This window comes from Pseudophryne corroboree, unplaced genomic scaffold (assembly GCF_028390025.1).
Source record: "Pseudophryne corroboree isolate aPseCor3 unplaced genomic scaffold, aPseCor3.hap2 scaffold_852, whole genome shotgun sequence".
NCBI classification, from domain to species: Eukaryota; Metazoa; Chordata; class Amphibia; order Anura; family Myobatrachidae; genus Pseudophryne; species Pseudophryne corroboree.
This window is the reverse complement of record NW_026970431.1, coordinates 223907-247092: the sequence shown is the minus strand read 5'-3', so window position 1 is coordinate 247092 and position 23186 is coordinate 223907. Positions and strand designations below refer to the sequence as shown.

At 35.7% G+C, this 23186-nt stretch overlaps 10 non-coding genes across 10 annotated transcripts; all 10 read right to left on the bottom strand.

Annotated features, from left to right (window-relative positions):
- Window positions 1-2720: 2720 nt before the first annotated feature.
- TRNAI-UAU (transfer RNA isoleucine (anticodon UAU)) lies at window positions 2721-2813 on the bottom strand. Its single transcript is given in 2 exon segments — window positions 2721-2756; window positions 2776-2813. It is a non-coding gene; the product is annotated as a tRNA-Ile (tRNA).
- A 6217-nt stretch (window positions 2814-9030) lies between these two features.
- Window positions 9031-9123, bottom strand: TRNAI-UAU (transfer RNA isoleucine (anticodon UAU)). Its single transcript is given in 2 exon segments — window positions 9031-9066; window positions 9086-9123. It is a non-coding gene; the product is annotated as a tRNA-Ile (tRNA).
- Window positions 9124-9924: 801 nt separating this feature from the next.
- On the bottom strand, window positions 9925-10017 carry TRNAI-UAU (transfer RNA isoleucine (anticodon UAU)). Its single transcript is given in 2 exon segments — window positions 9925-9960; window positions 9980-10017. It is a non-coding gene; the product is annotated as a tRNA-Ile (tRNA).
- An 811-nt stretch (window positions 10018-10828) lies between these two features.
- TRNAI-UAU (transfer RNA isoleucine (anticodon UAU)) lies at window positions 10829-10921 on the bottom strand. The gene is given in 2 exon segments: window positions 10829-10864; window positions 10884-10921. It is a non-coding gene; the product is annotated as a tRNA-Ile (tRNA).
- An 805-nt stretch (window positions 10922-11726) lies between these two features.
- TRNAI-UAU (transfer RNA isoleucine (anticodon UAU)) lies at window positions 11727-11819 on the bottom strand. Its single transcript is given in 2 exon segments — window positions 11727-11762; window positions 11782-11819. It is a non-coding gene; the product is annotated as a tRNA-Ile (tRNA).
- Window positions 11820-14431: 2612 nt separating this feature from the next.
- TRNAI-UAU (transfer RNA isoleucine (anticodon UAU)) lies at window positions 14432-14524 on the bottom strand. The gene is given in 2 exon segments: window positions 14432-14467; window positions 14487-14524. It is a non-coding gene; the product is annotated as a tRNA-Ile (tRNA).
- A 2274-nt stretch (window positions 14525-16798) lies between these two features.
- TRNAI-UAU (transfer RNA isoleucine (anticodon UAU)) lies at window positions 16799-16891 on the bottom strand. The gene is given in 2 exon segments: window positions 16799-16834; window positions 16854-16891. It is a non-coding gene; the product is annotated as a tRNA-Ile (tRNA).
- An 811-nt stretch (window positions 16892-17702) lies between these two features.
- Window positions 17703-17795, bottom strand: TRNAI-UAU (transfer RNA isoleucine (anticodon UAU)). The gene is given in 2 exon segments: window positions 17703-17738; window positions 17758-17795. It is a non-coding gene; the product is annotated as a tRNA-Ile (tRNA).
- A 3921-nt stretch (window positions 17796-21716) lies between these two features.
- On the bottom strand, window positions 21717-21809 carry TRNAI-UAU (transfer RNA isoleucine (anticodon UAU)). Its single transcript is given in 2 exon segments — window positions 21717-21752; window positions 21772-21809. It is a non-coding gene; the product is annotated as a tRNA-Ile (tRNA).
- Window positions 21810-22620: 811 nt separating this feature from the next.
- TRNAI-UAU (transfer RNA isoleucine (anticodon UAU)) lies at window positions 22621-22713 on the bottom strand. Its single transcript is given in 2 exon segments — window positions 22621-22656; window positions 22676-22713. It is a non-coding gene; the product is annotated as a tRNA-Ile (tRNA).
- Window positions 22714-23186: the final 473 nt, after the last annotated feature.

Below are 23186 nucleotides of genomic sequence, written 5' to 3'. Positions count from 1 at the left end.
CAATGACTAATGACATAAGAAAAGGAAAAAAAACAGTATACAAAGATTCTCCAGGTGAGGCTTGAACTCACAACCTTGGCATTGTTCAACAGATACTGTCTTATAAGTACCGCGCGCTGACCAATTGCGCCACTGGAGCGCTTTGCAACATTGGTTGGTTATGCTAGATGTGGATTTTATTCAATGCAATCAGTACAGTCATAAGAATTGAAAAAGAAAATCATTTTTGGTGATGAATGATGAGCAACAAAGGAACATGCATGCCAGATGGTACTTAAATAAGATGTCCACGGTGATAGAAAATGTTTAAAAAAAACAACAACAATGTTATCATAATAAATGTCATATTTTAGCTTCTGTGGTCATTTTTTGCAAGATAAACACTGCAAGACTGTTTTACAGTCGAAGCAAGGATAAAATATCAATTCTAGTGATGAGACACTTGCTGTAATGACTTCCACCCCATATGGAACTTGGACCCCTGTCTTAGGAGGGCAGTGACTTATCCATTATGCCAGTCTTATTTAAGACTGTTAGGTTTTTAATAGTCAATTATTTATTTTTGAGGAAAAAGTGAAGCTGTTTACTGTGTTCTTTGCATTACCAAGTCCAGCAAGAAATGTGCTGGTACTATCCAGAGCTGTCAGTATGGATTATCATGCTATATTGCAGAAAATCAATTTGATGCAACTGCTTTACCAACAGTATGTTAATCTTTTCCATTGCTGTTTTGTTGGCTGACTGAAGGAAGATATGCAGTGCATTTGAACCAAAGCAGATGTGTGCTGACAACTTAAATGCACAATCATGTTTGTGTTTTTTCTTTCTTTCTTCCATCCTTTGTAATATCATATTAAATATTAAGGTAGCAGTTTATAATCAATGACTAATGACATAAGTAAAGGAAAAAAAAAACGGTACACAAAGATGCTCCAAGTGAGGCTTGAACTCACAACCTTGGCATTGCTCAACAGATACTGTCTTATAAGTTTTGCGCGCTGACCAATTGCGCCACTGGAGCATTTTGCAGCATTAATTGGTTATGCTAGATGTGGATTTTATTCAATACAATCAGTACATTCATAAGAATTGAAAAAGAAAATCATTTTCAGTGATGAATGATGAGCAACAAAGGAACATGCATGCCAGATGGCACTTGAATAAGCTGTCCACGGTGATAGAAAAGGTTTAAAAAACAACAACAACAATGTTATCATAATAAATGTCATATTTTAGCTTATGTGGTCATTTTTTACAAGCTAAACACTGCAAGACTGTTTTACAGTTGAAGCAAAGATAAAATATCAACTCTAGTGATGAGACACTTGCTGTAATGACTTCCAACTCAGACGGGACTTAAACCCACAAACACTGGCTTAGGAGAACAGTGCCTTATCCATTATGCCAGTGGTGCTTACTGATGTCCTTATTTAAGACTGATAGGTTTTTAATAGTCAATTATTTATTTTTGAAAAAAAGTGAAGCTGTTTACTGTGTTCTTTGCATTACCAAGTCCAGCAAGAAATGTGCTGGTACTATCCAGAGCTGTCAGTATGGATTATCATGCTATATTGCAGAAAATCAATTTGATGCAACTGCTTTACCAACAGTATGTTAATCTTTTCCATTGCTGTTTTGTTGGCTGACTGAAGGAAGATATGCAGTGCATTTGAACCAAAGCAGATGTGTGCTGACAACTTAAATGCTCAATCATGCTTGTGTGTTTTCTTTCTTTCTTCCATCCTTTGTAATATCATATTAAATATTAAGGTAGCAGTTTATAATCAATGACTAATGACATAAGAAAAGGAAAAAAACCAGTAAAACCTCCAGGTGAGGCTTGAACTCACAACCTCGGCATTGCTCAACAGATACTGTCTTATAAGTACCGCGCGCTGACCAATTGCGCCACTGGAGCACTTTGCAGCATTAAGTGGTAATGCTAGATGTGGATTTTATTCAATACAATCAGTACAGTCATAAGAATTGAAAAAGAAAATCATTTTTGGTGATGAATGATGAGCAACAAAGGAACATGCATGCCAGATGGCACTTGAATAAGCTGTCCACAGTGATAGAAAAGGTTTAAAAAACAACAACAACAATGTTATCATAATTAATGTCATATTTTAGCTTCTGTGGTCACTTTTTACAAGCTAAACACTGCAAGACTGTTTTACAGTTGAAGCAAGGATAAAATATCAACTCTACTGATGAGACACTTGCTATAATGACTTCCAACTCAGACGGGACTTAAACCCACAACCACTGGCTTAGGAGAACAGTGCCTTATCCATTATGCCAGTGATGCTTACTGATGTCCTTATTTAAGACTGATAGGTTTTTAATAGTCAATTATTTATTTTTTGAAAAAATATGAAGCTGTTTACTGTGTTCTTTGCATTACCAAGTCCAGCAAGAAATGTGCTGGTACTATCCAGAGCTGTCAGTATGGATTATCATGCTATATTGCAGAAAATCAATTTGATGCAACTGCTTTACCAACAGTATGTTAATCTTTTCCAGTGCTGTTTTGTTGGCTGACTGAAGGAAGATATGCAGTGCATTTGAACCAAAGCAGATGTGTGCTGACAACTTAAATGCACTGTGTTTTTTCTTTCTTTCTTCCATCCTTTGTAATATCATATTAAATATTAAGGTAGCAGTTTATAATCAATGACTTATGACATAAGAAAAGGAAAAAAAACAGTATACAAAGATGCTCCAGGTGAGGCTTGAACTCACAACCTCGGCATTGCTCAACAGATACTGTCTTATAAGTACCGCGCGCTGACCAATTGTGCCACTGGAGCTCTTTGTAGCATTAATTGGTTATGCTAGATGTGGATTTTATTCAATACAATCAGTACAGTCATAAGAATTGAAAAAGAAAATCATTTTTGGTGATGAATGATGAGCAACAAAGGAACATGCATGCCAGATGGCACTTGAATAAGCTGTCCACAGTGATAGAAAAGGTTTAAAAAACATCAACAACAATGTTATCATAATTAATGTCATATTTTAGCTTCTGTGGTCACTTTTTACAAGCTAAACACTGCAAGACTGTTTTACAGTTGAAGCAAGGATAAAATATCAACTCTAGTGATGAGACACTTGCTGTAATGACTTCCAACTCAGATGGGACTTAAACCCACAACCACTGGCTTAGGAGAACAGTGCCTTATTCATTATTCCAGTGGTGCTTACTGATGTCCTTATTTAAGACTGATAGGTTTTTAATAGTCAATTATTTATTTTTTGAAAAAATATGAAGCTGTTTACTGTGTTCTTTGCATTACCAAGTCCAGCAAGAAATGTGCTGGTATTATCCAGAGCTGTCAGTATGGATTATCATGCTATATTGCAGAAAATCAATTTGATGCAACTGCTTTACCAACAGTATGTTAATCTTTTCCATTGCTGTTTTGTTGGCTGACTGAAGGAAGATATGCAGTGCATTTGAACCAAAGCAGATGTGTGCTGACAACTTAAATGCACTATCATGTTTGTGTTTTTTCTTTCTTTCTTTCTTCCATCCTTTGTAATATCATATTAAATATTAAGGTAGCAGTTTATAATCAATGACTAATGACATAAGAAAAGGAAAAAAACAGTATACAAAGATGCTCCAGGTGAGGCTTGAACTCACAACCTCGGCATTGCTCAACAGATACTGTCTTATAAGTACCACGAGCTGACCAATTGCGCCACTGGAGTACTTTGCAGCATTGACTGGTAATGCTAGATGTGGATTTTATTTAATACAATCAGTACAGTCATAAGAATTGGAAAAAAAAATCATTTTTGGTGATGAATGATGAGCAACAAAGGAACATGCATGCCAGATGGCACTTGAATAAGCTGTCCACTGTGATAGAAAAGGTTTAAAAAACAACAACAACAACAACAATGTTATCATAATTAATGTCATATTTTAGCTTCTGTGGTAATTTTTTACAAGCTAAACACTGCAAGACTGTTTTACAGTTGAAGCAAGGATAAAATATCAACTCTAGTGATGAGACACTTGCTGTAATGACTTCCAACTCAGACGGGACTTAAACCCACAACCACTGGTTTAGGAGAACAGTGCCTTATCCATTATGCCAGTGGTGCTTACTGAAGTTCTTATTTAAGACTGATAGGGTTTTAATAGTCAATTATTTATTTAAAAAATTTTTTGAAGCTGTTTACTGTGTTCTTTGCATTACCAAGTCCAGCAAGAAATGTGCTGGTACTATCCAGAGCTGTCAGTATGGATTATCTTGCTATATTGCAGAAAATCAATTTGATGCAACTGCTTTACCAACAGTATGTTATTCTTTTCCATTGCTGTTTTGTTGGCTGACTGAAGGAAGATATGCAGTGCATTTGAACCAAAGCAGATGTGTGCTGACAACTTAAATGCACAGTCATGTTTGTGTGTTTTCTTTCTTTCTTCCATCCTTTGTAATATCATATTAAATATTAAGGCTACCAGTTTATAATCAATGACTAATGACATAAGAAAAGGAAAAAAAACAGAATACAAAGATTCTCCAGGTGAGGCTTGAACTTACAACCTCGGCATTGCTCAACAGATTCTGTCTTATAAGTACCGCGCGCTGACCAATTGCGCCACTGGAGCGCTTTGTAACATTGATTGGTTATGCTAGATGTGGATTTTATTCAATGCAATCAGTACAGTCATAAGAATTGAAAAAGAAAATCATTTTTGGTGATGAATGATGAGCAACAAAGGAACATGCATGCCAGATGGTACTTAAATAAGATGTCCACGGTGATAGAAAATGTTTAAAAAAAACAACAACAATGTTATCATAATAAATGTCATATTTTAGCTTCTGTGGTAATTTTTTGCAAGCTAAACACTGCAAGACTGTTTTACAGTCGAAGCAAGGATAAAATATCAATTCTAGTGATGAGACACTTGCTGTAATGACTTCCACCCCATATGGAACTTGGACCCCTGTCTTAGGAGGGCAGTGACTTATCCATTATGCCAGTGGTGCTTACTGATGTTCTTATTTAAGACTGTTAGGTTTTTAATAGTCAATTATTTATTTTTGAGGAAAAAGTGAAGCTGTTTACTGTGTTCTTTGCATTACCAAGTCCAGCAAGAAATGTGCTGGTACTATCCAGAGCTGTCAGTATGGATTATCATGCTATATTGCAGAAAATCAATTTGATGCAACTGCTTTACCAACAGTATGTTAATCTTTTCCATTGCTGTTTTGTTGGCTGACTGAAGGAAGATATGCAGTGCATTTGAACCAAAGCAGATGTGTGCTGACAACTTAAATGCACAATCATGTTTGTGTTTTTTCTTTCTTTCTTCCATCCTTTGTAATATCATATTAAATATTAAGGTAGCAGTTTATAATCAATGACTAATGACATAAGAAAAGGAAAAAAAAACAGTATACAAAGATGCTCCAGGTGAGGCTTGAACTCACAACCGCGGCATTGCTCAACAGATACTGTCTTATAACTACCGCACGCTGACCAATTGAGTCACTGGAGCACTTTGCAGCATTAATTGGTTATGGTAGATGTGGATTTTATTTAATACAATCAGTACAGTCATAAGAATTGAAAAAGAAAATCATTTTTGGTGATGAATGATGAGCAACAAAGAAACATGCATGCCAGATGGCACTTGAATAAGCTGTCCACGGTGGTAGAAAAGGTTTAAAAAACAACAACAACAATGTTATCATAATTAATGTCATATTTTAGCTTCTGTGGTCATTTTTTACAAGCTAAACACTGCAAGACTGTTTTACAGTTGAAGCAAGGATAAAATATCAACTCTAGTGATGAGACACTTGCTGTAATGACTTCCAACTCAGAAGGGACTTAAACTTACAACCACTGGCTTAGGAGAACAGTGCCTTATCCATTATGCCAGTGTTTCTTACTGATGTCCTTATTTAAGACTGATAGGTTTTTAATAGTCAATTATTTATTTTTGAAAAAAAGTGAAGCTGTTTACTGTGTTCTTTGCATTACCAAGTCCAGCAAGAAATGTGCTGGTACTATCCAGAGCTGTCAGTATGGATTATTATGCTATATTGCAGAAAATCAATTTGATGCAACTGCTTTACCAACAGTATGTTAATCTTTTCCATTGCTGTTTTGTTGGCTGACTGAAGGAAGATATGCAGTGCATTTGAACCAAAGCAGATGTGTGCTGACAACTTAAATGCACAATCATGTTTGTGTTTTTTCTTTCTTTCTTCCATCCTTTGTAATATCATATTAAATATTAAGGTAGCAGTTTATAATCAATGACTTATGACATAAGAAAAGGAAAAAAAACAGTATACAAAGATACTCCAGGTGAGGCTTGAACTCACAACCTCGGCATTGCTCAACAGATACTGTCTTATAAGTTTCGCGCGCTGACCAATTGCGCCACTGGAGCACTTTGCAGCATTAATTGGTTATGCTAGATGTGGATTTTATTCAATACAATCAGTACAGTCATAAGAATTGAAAAAGAAAATCATTTTTGGTGATGAATGATGAGCAACAAAAGAACATGCATGCCAGATGGCACTTGAATAAGCTGTCCACGGTGATAGAAAAGGTTTAAAAAACAACAACAACAATGTTATCATAATAAATGTCATATTTTAGCTTCTGTGGTCATTTTTTACAAGCTAAACACTGCAAGACTGTTTTACAGTTGAAGCAAGGATAAAATATCAACTCTAGTGATGAGACACTTGCTGTAATGACTTCCAACTCAGACGGGACTTAAACCCACAACCACTGGCTTAGGAGAACAGTGCCTTATCCATTATGCCAGTGGTGCTTACTGAAGTCCTTATTTAAGACTGATAGGGTTTTAATAGTCAATTATTTATTTAAAAAAAAAATTTGAAGCTGTTTACTGTGTTCTTTGCATTACCAAGTCCAGCAAGAAATGTGCTGGTACTATCCAGAGCTGTCAGTATGGATTATCTTGCTATATTGCAGAAAATCAATTTGATGCAACTGCTTTACCAACAGTATGTTATTCTTTTCCATTGCTGTTTTGTTGGCTGACTGAAGGAAGATATGCAGTGCATTTGAACCAAAGCAGATGTGTGCTGACAACTTAAATGCACAATCATGTTTGTGTGTTTTCTTTCTTTCTTCCATCCTTTGTAATATCATATTAAATATGAAGGCTACCAGTTTATAATCAATGACATAAGATAAGGAAAAAAAACAGTATACAAAGATTCTCCAGGTGAGGCTTGAACTCACAACCTCGGCATTGCTCAACAGATACTGTCTTATAAGTACCGCGCGCTGACCAATTGCGCCACTGGAGCGCTTTGCAACATTGTTTGGTTATGCTAGATGTGGATTTTATTCAATGCAATCAGTACAGTCATAAGAATTGGAAAAAAAAATCATTTTTGGTGATGAATGATGAGCAACAAAGGAACATGCATGCCAGATTGTACTTAAATAAGCTGTCCACAGTGATAGAAAATGTTTAAAAAAAACAACAACAATGTTATCATAATAAATGTCATATTTTAGCTTCTGTGGTCATTTTTTGCAAGCTAAACACTGCAAGACTGTTTTACAGTTGAAGCAAGGATAACATATCAACTCTAGTGATGAGACACTTGCTGTAATGACTTCCACCCCATATGGAACTTGGACCCCCTGTCTTAGGAGGGCAGTGACTTATCCATTATGCCAGTGGTGCTTACTGATGTTCTTATTTAAGACTGTTAGGTTTTTAATAGTCAATTATTTATTTTTGAGGAAAATGTGAAGCTGTTTACTGTGTTCTTTGCATTACCAAGTACAGCAAGAAATGTGCTGGTACTATTCAGAGCTGTCAGTATGGATTATCATGCTATATTGCAGAAAATCAATTTGATGCAACTGCTTTACCAACAGTATGTTATTCTTTTCCATTGCTGTTTTGTTGGCTGACTGAAGGAAGATATGCAGTGCATTTGAACCAAAGCAGATGTGTGCTGACAACTTAAATGCACAATCATGTTTGTGTGTTTTCTTTCTTTCTTCCATCCTTTGTAATATCATATTAAATATTAAGGCTACCAGTTTATAATCAATGACTAATGACATAAGATAAGGAAAAAAAACAGTATACAAAGATTCTCCAGGTGAGGCTTGAACTCACAACCGCGGCATTGCTCAACAGATACTGTCTTATAAGTACCGCGCGCTGACCAATTGCGCCACTGGAGCGCTTTGCAACATTGTTTGGTTATGCTAGATGTGGATTTTATTCAATGCAATCAGTACAGTCATAAGAATTGAAAAAAAAAAATCATTTTTGGTGATGAATGATGAGCAACAAAGGAACATGCATGCCAGATTGTACTTAAATAAGCTGTCCACAGTGATAGAAAATGTTTAAAAAAAACAACAACAATGTTATCATAATAAATGTCATATTTTAGCTTCTGTGGTCATTTTTTGCAAGCTAAACACTGCAAGACTGTTTTACAGTTGAAGCAAGGATAAAATATCAACTCTAGTGATGAGACACTTGCTGTAATGACTTCCACCCCATATGGAACTTGGACCCCCTGTCTTAGGAGGGCAGTGACTTATCCATTATGCCAGTGGTGCTTACTGATGTTCTTATTTAAGACTGTTAGGTTTTTAATAGTCAATTATTTATTTTTGAGGAAAAAGTGAAGCTGTTTACTGTGTTCTTTGCATTACCAAGTACAGCAAGAAATGTGCTGGTACTATTCAGAGCTGTCAGTATGGATTATCATGCTATATTGCAGAAAATCAATTTGATGCAACTGCTTTACCAATAGTATGTTAATCTTTTCCATTGCTGTTTTGTTGGCTGACTGAAGGAAGATATGCAGTGCATTTGAACCAAAGCAGATGTGTGCTGACAACTTAAATGCACAATCATGTTTGTGTTTTTGCTTTCTTTCTTCCATCCTTTGTAATATCATATTAAATATTAAGGTAGCAGTTTATAATCAATGACTTATGACATAAGAAAAGGAAAAAAACAGTATACAAAGATGCTCCAGGTGAGGTTTGAACTCACAACCTCGGCATTGCTCAACAGATACTGTCTTATAAGTACCGCGCGCTGACCAATTGCGCCACTGGAGCTCTTTGCAGCATTAATTGGTTATGCTAGATGTGGATTTTATTCAATACAATCAGTACAGTCATAAGAATTGAAAAAGAAAATCATTTTTGGTGATGAATGATGAGCAACAAAGGAACATGCATGCCAGATGGCACTTGAATAAGCTGTCCACGGTGATAGAAAAGGTTTAAAAAACAACAACAATGTTATCATAATTAATGTCATATTTTAGCTTCTGTGGTCATTTTTTACAAGCTAAACACTGCAAGACTGTTTTACAGTTGAAGCAAGGATAAAATATCAACTCTAGTGATGAGACACTTGCTGTAATGACTTCCACCCCATATAGGACTTGGACCCCCTGGCTTACGAGGGCAGTGACTTATCCATTATGGCAGTGGTACTTACTGATGTTCTTATTTAAGACTGTTAGGTTTTTAATAGTCAATTATTTATTTTTGAGGAAAAAGTGAAGCTGTTTACTGTGTTCTTTGCATTACCAAGTCCAGCAAGAAATGTGCTGGTACTATCCAGAGCTGTCAGTATGGATTATCATGCTATATTGCAGAAAATCAATTTGATGCAACTGCTTTACCAACAGTATGTTAATCTTTTCCATTGCTGTTTTGTTGGCTGACTGAAGGAAGATATGCAGTGCATTTGAACCAAAGCAGATGTGTGCTGACAACTTAAATGCACTATCATGTTTGTGTTTTTTCTTTCTTTCTTCCATCCTTTGTAATATCATATTAAATATTAAGGTAGCAGTTTATAATCAATGACTAATGACATAAGAAAAGGAAAAAAACAGTATACAAAGTTGCTCCAGGTGAGGCTTGAACTCACAACCTCAGCATTGCTCAACAGATACTGTCTTATAAGTACCACGCGCTGACCAATTGCGCCACTGGAGCACTTTGCAGCATTGATTGGTTATGCTAGATGTGGATTTTATTTAATACAATCAGTACAGTCATAAGAATTGGGAAAAAAAAATCATTTTTGGTAATGAATGATGAGCAACAAAGGAACATGCATGCCAGATGGCACTTGAATAAGCATTCCACGGTGATAGAAAAGGTTTAAAAAACAACAACAACAATGTTATCATAATTAATGTCATATTTTAGCTTCTGTGGTCACTTTTTACAAGCTAAACACTGCAAGACTGTTTTACAGTTGAAGCAAGGATAAAATATCAACTCTAGCGATGAGACACTTGCTGTAATGACTTCCAACTCAGACGGGACTTAAACCCACAACCACTGGCTTAGGAGAACAGTGCCTTATCCATTATGCCAGTGGTGCTTACTGATGCCCTTATTTAAGACTGATAGGTTTTTAATAGTCAATTATTTATTTTTTGAAAAAATATGAAGCTGTTTACTGTGTTCTTTGCATTACCAAGTCCAGCAAGTAATGTGCTGGTACTATCCAGAGCTGTCAGTATGGATTATCATGCTATATTGCAGAAAATCAATTTGAGGCAACTGCTTTACCAACAGTATGTTAATCTTTTCCATTGCTGTTTTGTTGGCTGACTGAAGGAAGATATGCAGTGCATTTGAACCAAAGCAGATGTGTGCTGACAACTTAAATGCACTAACATGTTTGTGTTTTTTCTTTCTTTCTTCCATCCTTTGTAATATCATATTAAATATTAAGGTAGCAGTTTATAATCAATGACTAATGACATAAGAAAAGGAAAAAAACAGTATACAAAGTTGCTCCAGGTGAGGCTTGAACTCACAACCTCAGCATTGCTCAACAGATACTGTCTTATAAGTACCACGCGCTGACCAATTGCGCCACTGGAGCACTTTGCAGCATTGATTGGTTATGCTAGATGTGGATTTTATTTAATACAATCAGTACAGTCATAAGAATTGGGAAAAAAAAATCATTTTTGGTAATGAATGATGAGCAACAAAGGAACATGCATGCCAGATGGCACTTGAATAAGCTGTCCACGGTAATAGAAAAGGTTTAAAAAACAACAACAACAATGTTATCATAATTAATGTCATATTTTAGCTTCTGTGGTCATTTTTTACAAGCTAAACAATGCAAGACTGTTTTACAGTTGAAGCAAGGATAAAATATCAACTGTAGTGATGAGACACTTGCTGTAATGACTTCCACCCCATATAGGACTTGGACCCTCTGGCTTACGAGGGCAGTGACTTATCCATTATGGCAGTGGTACTTACTGATGTTCTTATTTAAGACTGTTAGGTTTTTAATAGTCAATTATTTATTTTTGAGGAAAAAGTGAAGCTGTTTACTGTGTTCTTTGCATTACCAAGTCCAGCAAGAAATGTGCTGGTACTATCCAGAGCTGTCAGTATGGATTATCATGCTATATTGCAGAAAATCAATTTGATGCAACTGCTTTACCAACAGTATGTTAATCTTTTCCATTGCTGTTTTGTTGGCTGACTGAAGGAAGATATGCAGTGCATTTGAACCAAAGCAGATGTGTGCTGACAAGTTAAATGCACAATCATGTTTGTGTTTTTTCTTTCTTTCTTCCATCCTTTGTAATATCATATTAAATATTAAGGTAGCAGTTTATAATCAATGACTAATGACATAAGAAAAGGAAAAAAACAGTATACAAAGATGCTCCAGGTGAGGCTTGAACTCACAACCTCAGCATTGCTCAACAGATACTGTCTTATAAGTACCGCGCGCTTACCAATTGCGCCACTGGAGCACTTTGCAGCGTTAATTGGTTATGCTAGATGTGGATTTTATTCAATACAATCAGTACAACCATAAGAATTGAAAATGAAAATCATTTTCGGTGATGAATGATGAGCAACAAAGGAACATGCATGCTAGAAGCACTTGAATAAGCTGTCCACGGTGATAGAAAAGGTTTAAAAAACAACAACAACAATGTTATCATAATTAATGTCATATTTTAGCTTCTGTGGTCACTTTTTACAAGCTAAACACTGCAAGACTGTTTTACAGTTGAAGCAAGGATAAAATATCAACTCTACTGATGAGACACTTGCTGTAATGACTTCCAACTCAGACAGGACTTAAACCCACAACCACTGGATTAGGAGTACAGTGCCTTATCCATTATGCCAGTGGTGCTTACTGATGTCCTTATTTAAGACTGATAGGTTTTTAATAGTCAATTATTTATTTTTGAAAAAAAATTGAAGCTGTTTACTGTGTTCTTTGCATTACCAAGTCCAGCAAGAAATGTGCAGGTACTATCCAGAGCTGTCAGTATGGATTATCATGCTATATTGCAGAAAATCAATTTGATGCAACTGCTTTACCAACAGTATGTTATTCTTTTCCATTGCTGTTTTGTTGGCTGACTGAAGGAAGATATGCAGTGCATTTGAACCAAAGCAGATGTGTGCTGACAACTTAAATGCACAATCACGTTTGTGTTTTTTCTTTCTTTCTTCCATCCTTTGTAATATCATATTAAATATTAAGGTAGCAGTTTATAATCAATGACTAATGACATAAGAAAAGGAAAAAAAAACAGTATACAAAGATGCTCCAGGTGAGGCTTGAACTCACAACCTCGGCATTGCTCAACAGATACTGTCTTATAAGTACCTCGTGCTGACCAATTGCGCCACTGGAGCTCTTTGCAGCATTAATTGGTTATGCTAGATGTGGATTTTATTCAATACAATCAGTACAGTCATAAGAATTGAAAAAGAAAATAATTTTTGGTGATGAATGATGAGCAACAAAGGAACATGCATGCCAGATGGCACTTGAATAAGCTGTCCACGGTGATAGAAAAGGTTTAAAAAACAACAACAACAATGTTATCATAATTAATGTCATATTTTAGCTTCTGTGGTCACTTTTTACAAGCTAAACACTGCAAGACTGTTTTACAGTTGAAGCAAGGATAAAATATCAACTCTAGCGATGAGACACTTGCTGTAATGACTTCCAACTCAGACGGGACTTAAACCCACAACCACTGGCTTAGGAGAACAGTGCCTTATCCATTATGCCAGTGGTGCTTACTGATGCCCTTATTTAAGACTGATAGGTTTTTAATAGTCAATTATTTATTTTTTGAAAAAATATGAAGCTGTTTACTGTGTTCTTTGCATTACCAAGTCCAGCAAGTAATGTGCTGGTACTATCCAGAGCTGTCAGTATGGATTATCATGCTATATTGCAGAAAATCAATTTGAGGCAACTGCTTTACCAACAGTATGTTAATCTTTTCCATTGCTGTTTTGTTGGCTGACTGAAGGAAGATATGCAGTGCATTTGAACCAAAGCAGATGTGTGCTGACAACTTAAATGCACTAACATGTTTGTGTTTTTTCTTTCTTTCTTCCATCCTTTGTAATATCATATTAAATATTAAGGTAGCAGTTTATAATCAATGACTAATGACATAAGAAAAGGAAAAAAACAGTATACAAAGTTGCTCCAGTTGAGGCTTGAACTCACAACCTCAGCATTGCTCAACAGATACTGTCTTATAAGTACCACGCGCTGACCAATTGCGCCACTGGAGCACTTTGCAGCATTGATTGGTTATGCTAGATGTGGATTTTATTTAATACAATCAGTACAGTCATAAGAATTGGGAAAAAAAAATCATTTTTGGTAATGAATGATGAGCAACAAAGGAACATGCATGCCAGATGGCACTTGAATAAGCTGTCCACGGTAATAGAAAAGGTTTAAAAAACAACAACAACAATGTTATCATAATTAATGTCATATTTTAGCTTCTGTGGTCATTTTTTACAAGCTAAACAATGCAAGACTGTTTTACAGTTGAAGCAAGGATAAAATATCAACTGTAGTGATGAGACACTTGCTGTAATGACTTCCACCCCATATAGGACTTGGACCCTCTGGCTTACGAGGGCAGTGACTTATCCATTATGGCAGTGGTACTTACTGATGTTCTTATTTAAGACTGTTAGGTTTTTAATAGTCAATTATTTATTTTTGAGGAAAAAGTGAAGCTGTTTACTGTGTTCTTTGCATTACCAAGTCCAGCAAGAAATGTGCTGGTACTATCCAGAGCTGTCAGTATGGATTATCATGCTATATTGCAGAAAATCAATTTGATGCAACTGCTTTACCAACAGTATGTTAATCTTTTCCATTGCTGTTTTGTTGGCTGACTGAAGGAAGATATGCAGTGCATTTGAACCAAAGCAGATGTGTGCTGACAAGTTAAATGCACAATCATGTTTGTGTTTTTTCTTTCTTTCTTCCATCCTTTGTAATATCATATTAAATATTAAGGTAGCAGTTTATAATCAATGACTAATGACATAAGAAAAGGAAAAAAACAGTATACAAAGATGCTCCAGGTGAGGCTTGAACTCACAACCTCAGCATTGCTCAACAGATACTGTCTTATAAGTACCGCGCGCTTACCAATTGCGCCACTGGAGCACTTTGCAGCGTTAATTGGTTATGCTAGATGTGGATTTTATTCAATACAATCAGTACAACCATAAGAATTGAAAATGAAAATCATTTTCGGTGATGAATGATGAGCAACAAAGGAACATGCATGCTAGAAGCACTTGAATAAGCTGTCCACGGTGATAGAAAAGGTTTAAAAAACAACAACAACAATGTTATCATAATTAATGTCATATTTTAGCTTCTGTGGTCACTTTTTACAAGCTAAACACTGCAAGACTGTTTTACAGTTGAAGCAAGGATAAAATATCAACTCTACTGATGAGACACTTGCTGTAATGACTTCCAACTCAGACGGGACTTAAACCCACAACCACTGGATTAGGAGTACAGTGCCTTATCCATTATGCCAGTGGTGCTTACTGATGTCCTTATTTAAGACTGATAGGTTTTTAATAGTCAATTATTTATTTTTGAAAAAAAATTGAAGCTGTTTACTGTGTTCTTTGCATTACCAAGTCCAGCAAGAAATGTGCAGGTACTATCCAGAGCTGTCAGTATGGATTATCATGCTATATTGCAGAAAATCAATTTGATGCAACTGCTTTACCAACAGTATGTTATTCTTTTCCATTGCTGTTTTGTTGGCTGACTGAAGGAAGATATGCAGTGCATTTGAACCAAAGCAGATGTGTGCTGACAACTTAAATGCACAATCATGTTTGTGTTTTTTCTTTCTTTCTTCCATCCTTTGTAATATCATATTAAATATTAAGGTAGCAGTTTATAATCAATGACTAATGACATAAGAAAAGGAAAAAAAAACAGTATACAAAGATGCTCCAGGTGAGGCTTGAACTCACAACCTCGGCATTGCTCAACAGATACTGTCTTATAAGTACCTCGTGCTGACCAATTGCGCCACTGGAGCTCTTTGCAGCATTAATTGGTTATGCTAGATGTGGATTTTATTCAATACAATCAGTACAGTCATAAGAATTGAAAAAGAAAATAATTTTTGGTGATGAATGATGAGCAACAAAGGAACATGCATGCCAGATGGCACTTGAATAAGCTGTCCACAGTGATAGAAAAGGTTTAAAAAACAACAACAACAATGTTATCATAATTAATGTCATATTTTAGCTTCTGTGGTCACTTTTTACAAGCTAAACACTGCAAGACTGTTTTACAGTTGAAGCAAGGATAAAATATCAACTCTAGCGATGAGACACTTGCTGTAATGACTTCCAACTCAGACGGGACTTAAACCCACAACCACTGGCTTAGGAGAACAGTGCCTTATCCATTATGCCAGTGGTGCTTACTGATGCCCTTATTTAAGACTGATAGGTTTTTAATAGTCAATTATTTATTTTTTGAAAAAATATGAAGCTGTTTACTGTGTTCTTTGCATTACCAAGTCCAGCAAGTAATGTGCTGGTACTATCCAGAGCTGTCAGTATGGATTATCATGCTATATTGCAGAAAATCAATTTGATGCAACTGCTTTACCAACAGTATGTTAATCTTTTCCATTGCTGTTTTGTTGGGAAAAAAAAGAATTGGGAAAAAAAAATCATTTTTGGTAATGAATGATGAGCAACAAAGGAACATGCATGCCAGATGGCACTTGAATAAGCTGTCCACGGTGATAGAAAAGGTTTAAAAAACAACAACAACAATGTTATCATAATTAATGTCATATTTTAGCTTCTGTGGTCATTTTTTACAAGCTAAACAATGCAAGACTGTTTTACAGTTGAAGCAAGGATAAAATATCAACTGTAGTGATGAGACACTTGCTGTAATGACTTCCACCCCATATAGGACTTGGACCCTCTGGCTTACGAGGGCAGTGACTTATCCATTATGGCAGTGGTACTTACTGATGTTCTTATTTAAGACTGTTAGGTTTTTAATAGTCAATTATTTATTTTTGAGGAAAAAGTGAAGCTGTTTACTGTGTTCTTTGCATTACCAAGTCCAGCAAGAAATGTGCTGGTACTATCCAGAGCTGTCAGTATGGATTATCATGCTATATTGCAGAAAATCAATTTGATGCAACTGCTTTACCAACAGTATGTTAATCTTTTCCATTGCTGTTTTGTTGGCTGACTGAAGGAAGATATGCAGTGCATTTGAACCAAAGCAGATGTGTGCTGACAAGTTAAATGCACAATCATTTTGTGTTTTTTCTTTCTTTCTTCCATCCTTTGTAATATCATATTAAATATTAAGGTAGCAGTTTATAATCAATGACTAATGACATAAGAAAAGGAAAAAAACAGTATACAAAGATGCTCCAGGTGAGGCTTGAACTCACAACCTCAGCATTGCTCAACAGATACTGTCTTATAAGTACCGCGCGCTTACCAATTGCGCCACTGGAGCACTTTGCAGCGTTAATTGGTTATGCTAGATGTGGATTTTATTCAATACAATCAGTACAACCATAAGAATTGAAAATGAAAATCATTTTCGGTGATGAATGATGAGCAACAAAGGAACATGCATGCTAGAAGCACTTGAATAAGCTGTCCACGGTGATAGAAAAGGTTTAAAAAACAACAACAACAATGTTATCATAATTAATGTCATATTTTAGCTTCTGTGGTCACTTTTTACAAGCTAAACACTGCAAGACTGTTTTACAGTTGAAGCAAGGATAAAATATCAACTCTACTAATGAGACACTTGCTGTAATGACTTCCAACTCAGACGGGACTTAAACCCACAACCACTGGATTAGGAGTACAGTGCCTTATCCATTATGCCAGTGGTGCTTACTGATGTCCTTATTTAAGACTGATAGGTTTTTAATAGTCAATTATTTATTTTTGAAAAAAAATTGAAGCTGTTTACTGTGTTCTTTGCATTACCAAGTCCAGCAAGAAATGTGCAGGTACTATCCAGAGCTGTCAGTATGGATTATCATGCTATATTGCAGAAAATCAATTTGATGCAACTGCTTTACCAACAGTATGTTATTCTTTTCCATTGCTGTTTTGTTGGCTGACTGAAGGAAGATATGCAGTGCATTTGAACCAAAGCAGATGTGTGCTGACAACTTAAATGCACAATCATGTTTGTGTTTTTTCTTTCTTTCTTCCATCCTTTGTAATATCATATTAAATATTAAGGTAGCAGTTTATAATCAATGACTAATGACATAAGAAAAGGAAAAAAAAACAGTATACAAAGATGCTCCAGGTGAGGCTTGAACTCACAATCTCGGCATTGCTCAATGGATACTGTCTTATAAGTACCGCGCGCTGACCAATTGCGCCACTGGAGCGCTTTGCAACATTGATTGGTTATGCTAGATGTGGATTTTATTCAATGCAATCAGTACAGTCATAAGAATTGAAAAAGAAAATCATTTTTGGTGATAAATGATGAGCAACAAAGGAACATGCATGCCAGATGGTACTTAAATAAGATGTCCACGGTGATAGAAAATGTTTAAAAAAAACAACAACAATGTTATCATAATAAATGTCATATTTTAGCTTCTGTGGTCATTTTTTGCAAGCTAAACACTGCAAGACTGTTTTACAGTCGAAGCAAGGATAAAATATCAATTCTAGTGATGAGACACTTGCTGTAATGACTTCCACCCCATATGGAACTTGGACCCCTGTCTTAGGAGGGCAGTGACTTATCCATTATGCCAGTGGTGCTTACTGATGTTCTTATTTAAGACTGTTAGGTTTTTAATAGTCAATTATTTATTTTTGAGGAAAAAGTGAAGCTGTTTACTGTGTTCTTTGCATTAACAAGTCCAGCAATAAATGTGCTGTTACTATCCAGAGCTGTCAGTATGGATTATCATGCTATATTGCAGAAAATCAATTTGATGCAACTGCTTTACCAACAGTATGTTAATCTTTTCCATTGCTGTTTTGTTGGCTGACTGAAGGAAGATATGCAGTGCATTTGAACCAAAGCAGATGTGTGCTGACAACTTAAATGCACAATCATGTTTGTGTTTTTTCTTTCTTTCTTCCATCCTTTGTAATATCATATTAAATATTAAGGTAGCAGTTTATAATCAATGACTAATGACATAAGAAAAGGAAAAAAAAACAGTATACAAAGATGCTCCAGGTGAGGCTTGAACTCACAACCTCGGCATTGCTCAACAGATACTGTCTTATAAGTTCCGCACGCTGACCAATTGCGCCACTGGAGCACTTTGCAGCATTAATTGGTTATGCTAGATGTGGATTTTATTCAATACAATCAGTACAGTCATAAGAATTGAAAAAGAAAATAATTTTTGGTGATGAATGATGATCAACAAAGAAACATGCATGCCAGATGGCACTTGAATAAGCTGTCCACGGTGATAGAAAAGGTTTAAAAAACAACAACAACAACAACAACAATGTTATCATAATTAATGACATATTTTAGCTTCTGTGGTCATTTTTTACAAGCTAAACACTGCAAGACTGTTTTACAGTTGAAGCAAGGATAAAATATCAACTCAAGTGATAAGACAATTGCTGTAATGACTTCCAACTCAGACAGGACTTAAACCCACAACCACTGGCTTAGGAGAACAGTGCCTTATCCATTATGCCAGTGGTGCTTACTGATGTCCTTATGTAAGACTGATAGGTTTTTAATAGTCAATTATTTATTTTTGAAAAAAAGTGAAGCTGTTTACTGTGTTCTTTGCATTACCAAGTCCAGCAAGAAATGTGCTGGTACTATCCAGAGCTGTCAGTATGGATTATTATGCTATATTGCAGAAAATCAATTTGATGCAACTGCTTTCCCAACAGTATGTTAATCTTTTCCATTGCTGTTTTGTTGGCTGACTGAAGGAAGATATGCAGTGCATTTGAACCAAAGCAGATGTTAAATATTAATTTAATCAATGACTAATGACATAAGAAAAGGTAAAAAAAAAATGGATAGAAAGATGCTCCAGGTGAGGCTTGAACTCACAACCTCAGCATTGCTCAACAGATACTGTCTTATAAGTACCGCGTGCTGACCAATTGCGCCACTAGAGCACTTTGCAGTGTTAATTGGTTATGCTAGATGTGGATTTTATTCAATACAATCAGTACAGTCATAAGAATTGAAAAAGAAAATCATTTTTGGTGATGAATGATGAGCAACAAAGGAACATGCATGCCAGATGGCACTTGAATAAGCTGTCCATGGTGATAGAAAAGGTTTAAAAAACAACAACAACAATGTTATCATAATTAATGTCATATTTTAGCTTCTGTGGTCATTTTTTACAAGCTAAACACTGCAAGACTGTTTTACAGTTAAAGCAAGGATAAAATATCAACTCTAGTGATGAGACATTTGCTGTAATGACTTCCAACTCAGACGGGACTTAAACCCACAACCACTGGCTTAGGAGAACAGTGCCTTATCCATTATGCCAGTGGTGCTTACTGATGTCCTTATTTAAGACTGATAGGTTTTTAATAGTCAATTATTTATTTTTGAAAAAAAGTGAAGCTGTTTACTGTGTTCTTTGCATTACCAAGTCCAGCAAGAAATGTGCTGGTACTATCCAGAGCTGTCAGTATGGATTATCATGCTATATTGCAGAAAATCAATTTGATGCAACTGCTTTACCAATAGTATGTTAATCTTTTCCATTGCTGTTTTGTTGGCTGACTGAAGGAAGATATGCAGTGCATTTGAACCAAAGCAGATGTTAAATATTAATTTAATCAATGACTAATGACATAAGAAAAGGAAAAAAAACAGGATAAAAAGATGCTCCAGGTGAGGCTTGAACTCACAACCTCTGCATTGCTCAACAGACACTGTCTTATAAGAACCGCGCGCTGACCAATTGCGCCACTGGAACACTTTGCAGCATTAATTGGTTATGCTAGATGTGGATTTTATTCAATACAATCAGTACAGTCATAAGAATTGAAAAAGAAAATAATTTTTGGTGATGAATGATGAGCAACAAAGGAACATGCATGCCAGATGGCACTTGAATAAGCTGTCCACAGTGATAGAAAAGGTTTAAAAAACAACAACAACAATGTTATCATAATTAATGTCATATTTTAGCTTCTGTGGTCACTTTTTACAAGCTAAACACTGCAAGACTGTTTTACAGTTGAAGCAAGGATAAAATATCAACTCTAGCGATGAGACACTTGCTGTAATGACTTCCAACTCAGACGGGACTTAAACCCACAACCACTGGCTTAGGAGAACAGTGCCTTATCCATTATGCCAGTGGTGCTTACTGATGCCCTTATTTAAGACTGATAGGTTTTTAATAGTCAATTATTTATTTTTTGAAAAAATATGAAGCTGTTTACTGTGTTCTTTGCATTACCAAGTCCAGCAAGTAATGTGCTGGTACTATCCAGAGCTGTCAGTATGGATTATCATGCTATATTGCAGAAAATCAATTTGATGCAACTGCTTTACCAACAGTATGTTAATCTTTTCCATTGCTGTTTTGTTGGGAAAAAAAAGAATTGGGAAAAAAAAATCATTTTTGGTAATGAATGATGAGCAACAAAGGAACATGCATGCCAGATGGCACTTGAATAAGCTGTCCACGGTGATAGAAAAGGTTTAAAAAACAACAACAACAATGTTATCATAATTAATGTCATATTTTAGCTTCTGTGGTCATTTTTTACAAGCTAAACAATGCAAGACTGTTTTACAGTTGAAGCAAGGATAAAATATCAACTGTAGTGATGAGACACTTGCTGTAATGACTTCCACCCCATATAGGACTTGGACCCTCTGGCTTACGAGGGCAGTGACTTATCCATTATGGCAGTGGTACTTACTGATGTTCTTATTTAAGACTGTTAGGTTTTTAATAGTCAATTATTTATTTTTGAGGAAAAAGTGAAGCTGTTTACTGTGTTCTTTGCATTACCAAGTCCAGCAAGAAATGTGCTGGTACTATCCAGAGCTGTCAGTATGGATTATCATGCTATATTGCAGAAAATCAATTTGATGCAACTGCTTTACCAACAGTATGTTAATCTTTTCCATTGCTGTTTTGTTGGCTGACTGAAGGAAGATATGCAGTGCATTTGAACCAAAGCAGATGTGTGCTGACAAGTTAAATGCACAATCATGTTTGTGTTTTTTCTTTCTTTCTTCCATCCTTTGTAATATCATATTAAATATTAAGGTAGCAGTTTATAATCAATGACTAATGACATAAGAAAAGGAAAAAAACAGTATACAAAGATGCTCCAGGTGAGGCTTGAACTCACAACCTCAGCATTGCTCAACAGATACTGTCTTATAAGTACCGCGCGCTTACCAATTGCGCCACTGGAGCACTTTGCAGCGTTAATTGGTTATGCTAGATGTGGATTTTATTCAATACAATCAGTACAACCATAAGAATTGAAAATGAAAATCATTTTCGGTGATGAATGATGAGCAACAAAGGAACATGCATGCTAGAAGCACTTGAATAAGCTGTCCACGGTGATAGAAAAGGTTTAAAAAACAACAACAACAATGTTATCATAATTAATGTCATATTTTAGCTTCTGTGGTCACTTTTTACAAGCTAAACACTGCAAGACTGTTTTACAGTTGAAGCAAGGATAAAATATCAACTCTACTAATGAGACACTTGCTGTAATGACTTCCAACTCAGACGGGACTTAAACCCACAACCACTGGATTAGGAGTACAGTGCCTTATCCATTATGCCAGTGGTGCTTACTGATGTCCTTATTTAAGACTGATAGGTTTTTAATAGTCAATTATTTATTTTTGAAAAAAAATTGAAGCTGTTTACTGTGTTCTTTGCATTACCAAGTCCAGCAAGAAATGTGCAGGTACTATCCAGAGCTGTCAGTATGGATTATCATGCTATATTGCAGAAAATCAATTTGATGCAACTGCTTTACCAACAGTATGTTATTCTTTTCCATTGCTGTTTTGTTGGCTGACTGAAGGAAGATATGCAGTGCATTTGAACCAAAGCAGATGTGTGCTGACAACTTAAATGCACAATCATGTTTGTGTTTTTTCTTTCTTTCTTCCATCCTTTGTAATATCATATTAAATATTAAGGTAGCAGTTTATAATCAATGACTAATGACATAAGAAAAGGAAAAAAAAACAGTATACAAAGATGCTCCAGGTGAGGCTTGAACTCACAATCTCGGCATTGCTCAATGGATACTGTCTTATAAGTACCGCGCGCTGACCAATTGCGCCACTGGAGCGCTTTGCAACATTGATTGGTTATGCTAGATGTGGATTTTATTCAATGCAATCAGTACAGTCATAAGAATTGAAAAAGAAAATCATTTTTGGTGATAAATGATGAGCAACAAAGGAACATGCATGCCAGATGGTACTTAAATAAGATGTCCACGGTGATAGAAAATGTTTAAAAAAAACAACAACAATGTTATCATAATAAATGTCATATTTTAGCTTCTGTGGTCATTTTTTGCAAGCTAAACACTGCAAGACTGTTTTACAGTCGAAGCAAGGATAAAATATCAATTCTAGTGATGAGACACTTGCTGTAATGACTTCCACCCCATATGGAACTTGGACCCCTGTCTTAGGAGGGCAGTGACTTATCCATTATGCCAGTGGTGCTTACTGATGTTCTTATTTAAGACTGTTAGGTTTTTAATAGTCAATTATTTATTTTTGAGGAAAAAGTGAAGCTGTTTACTGTGTTCTT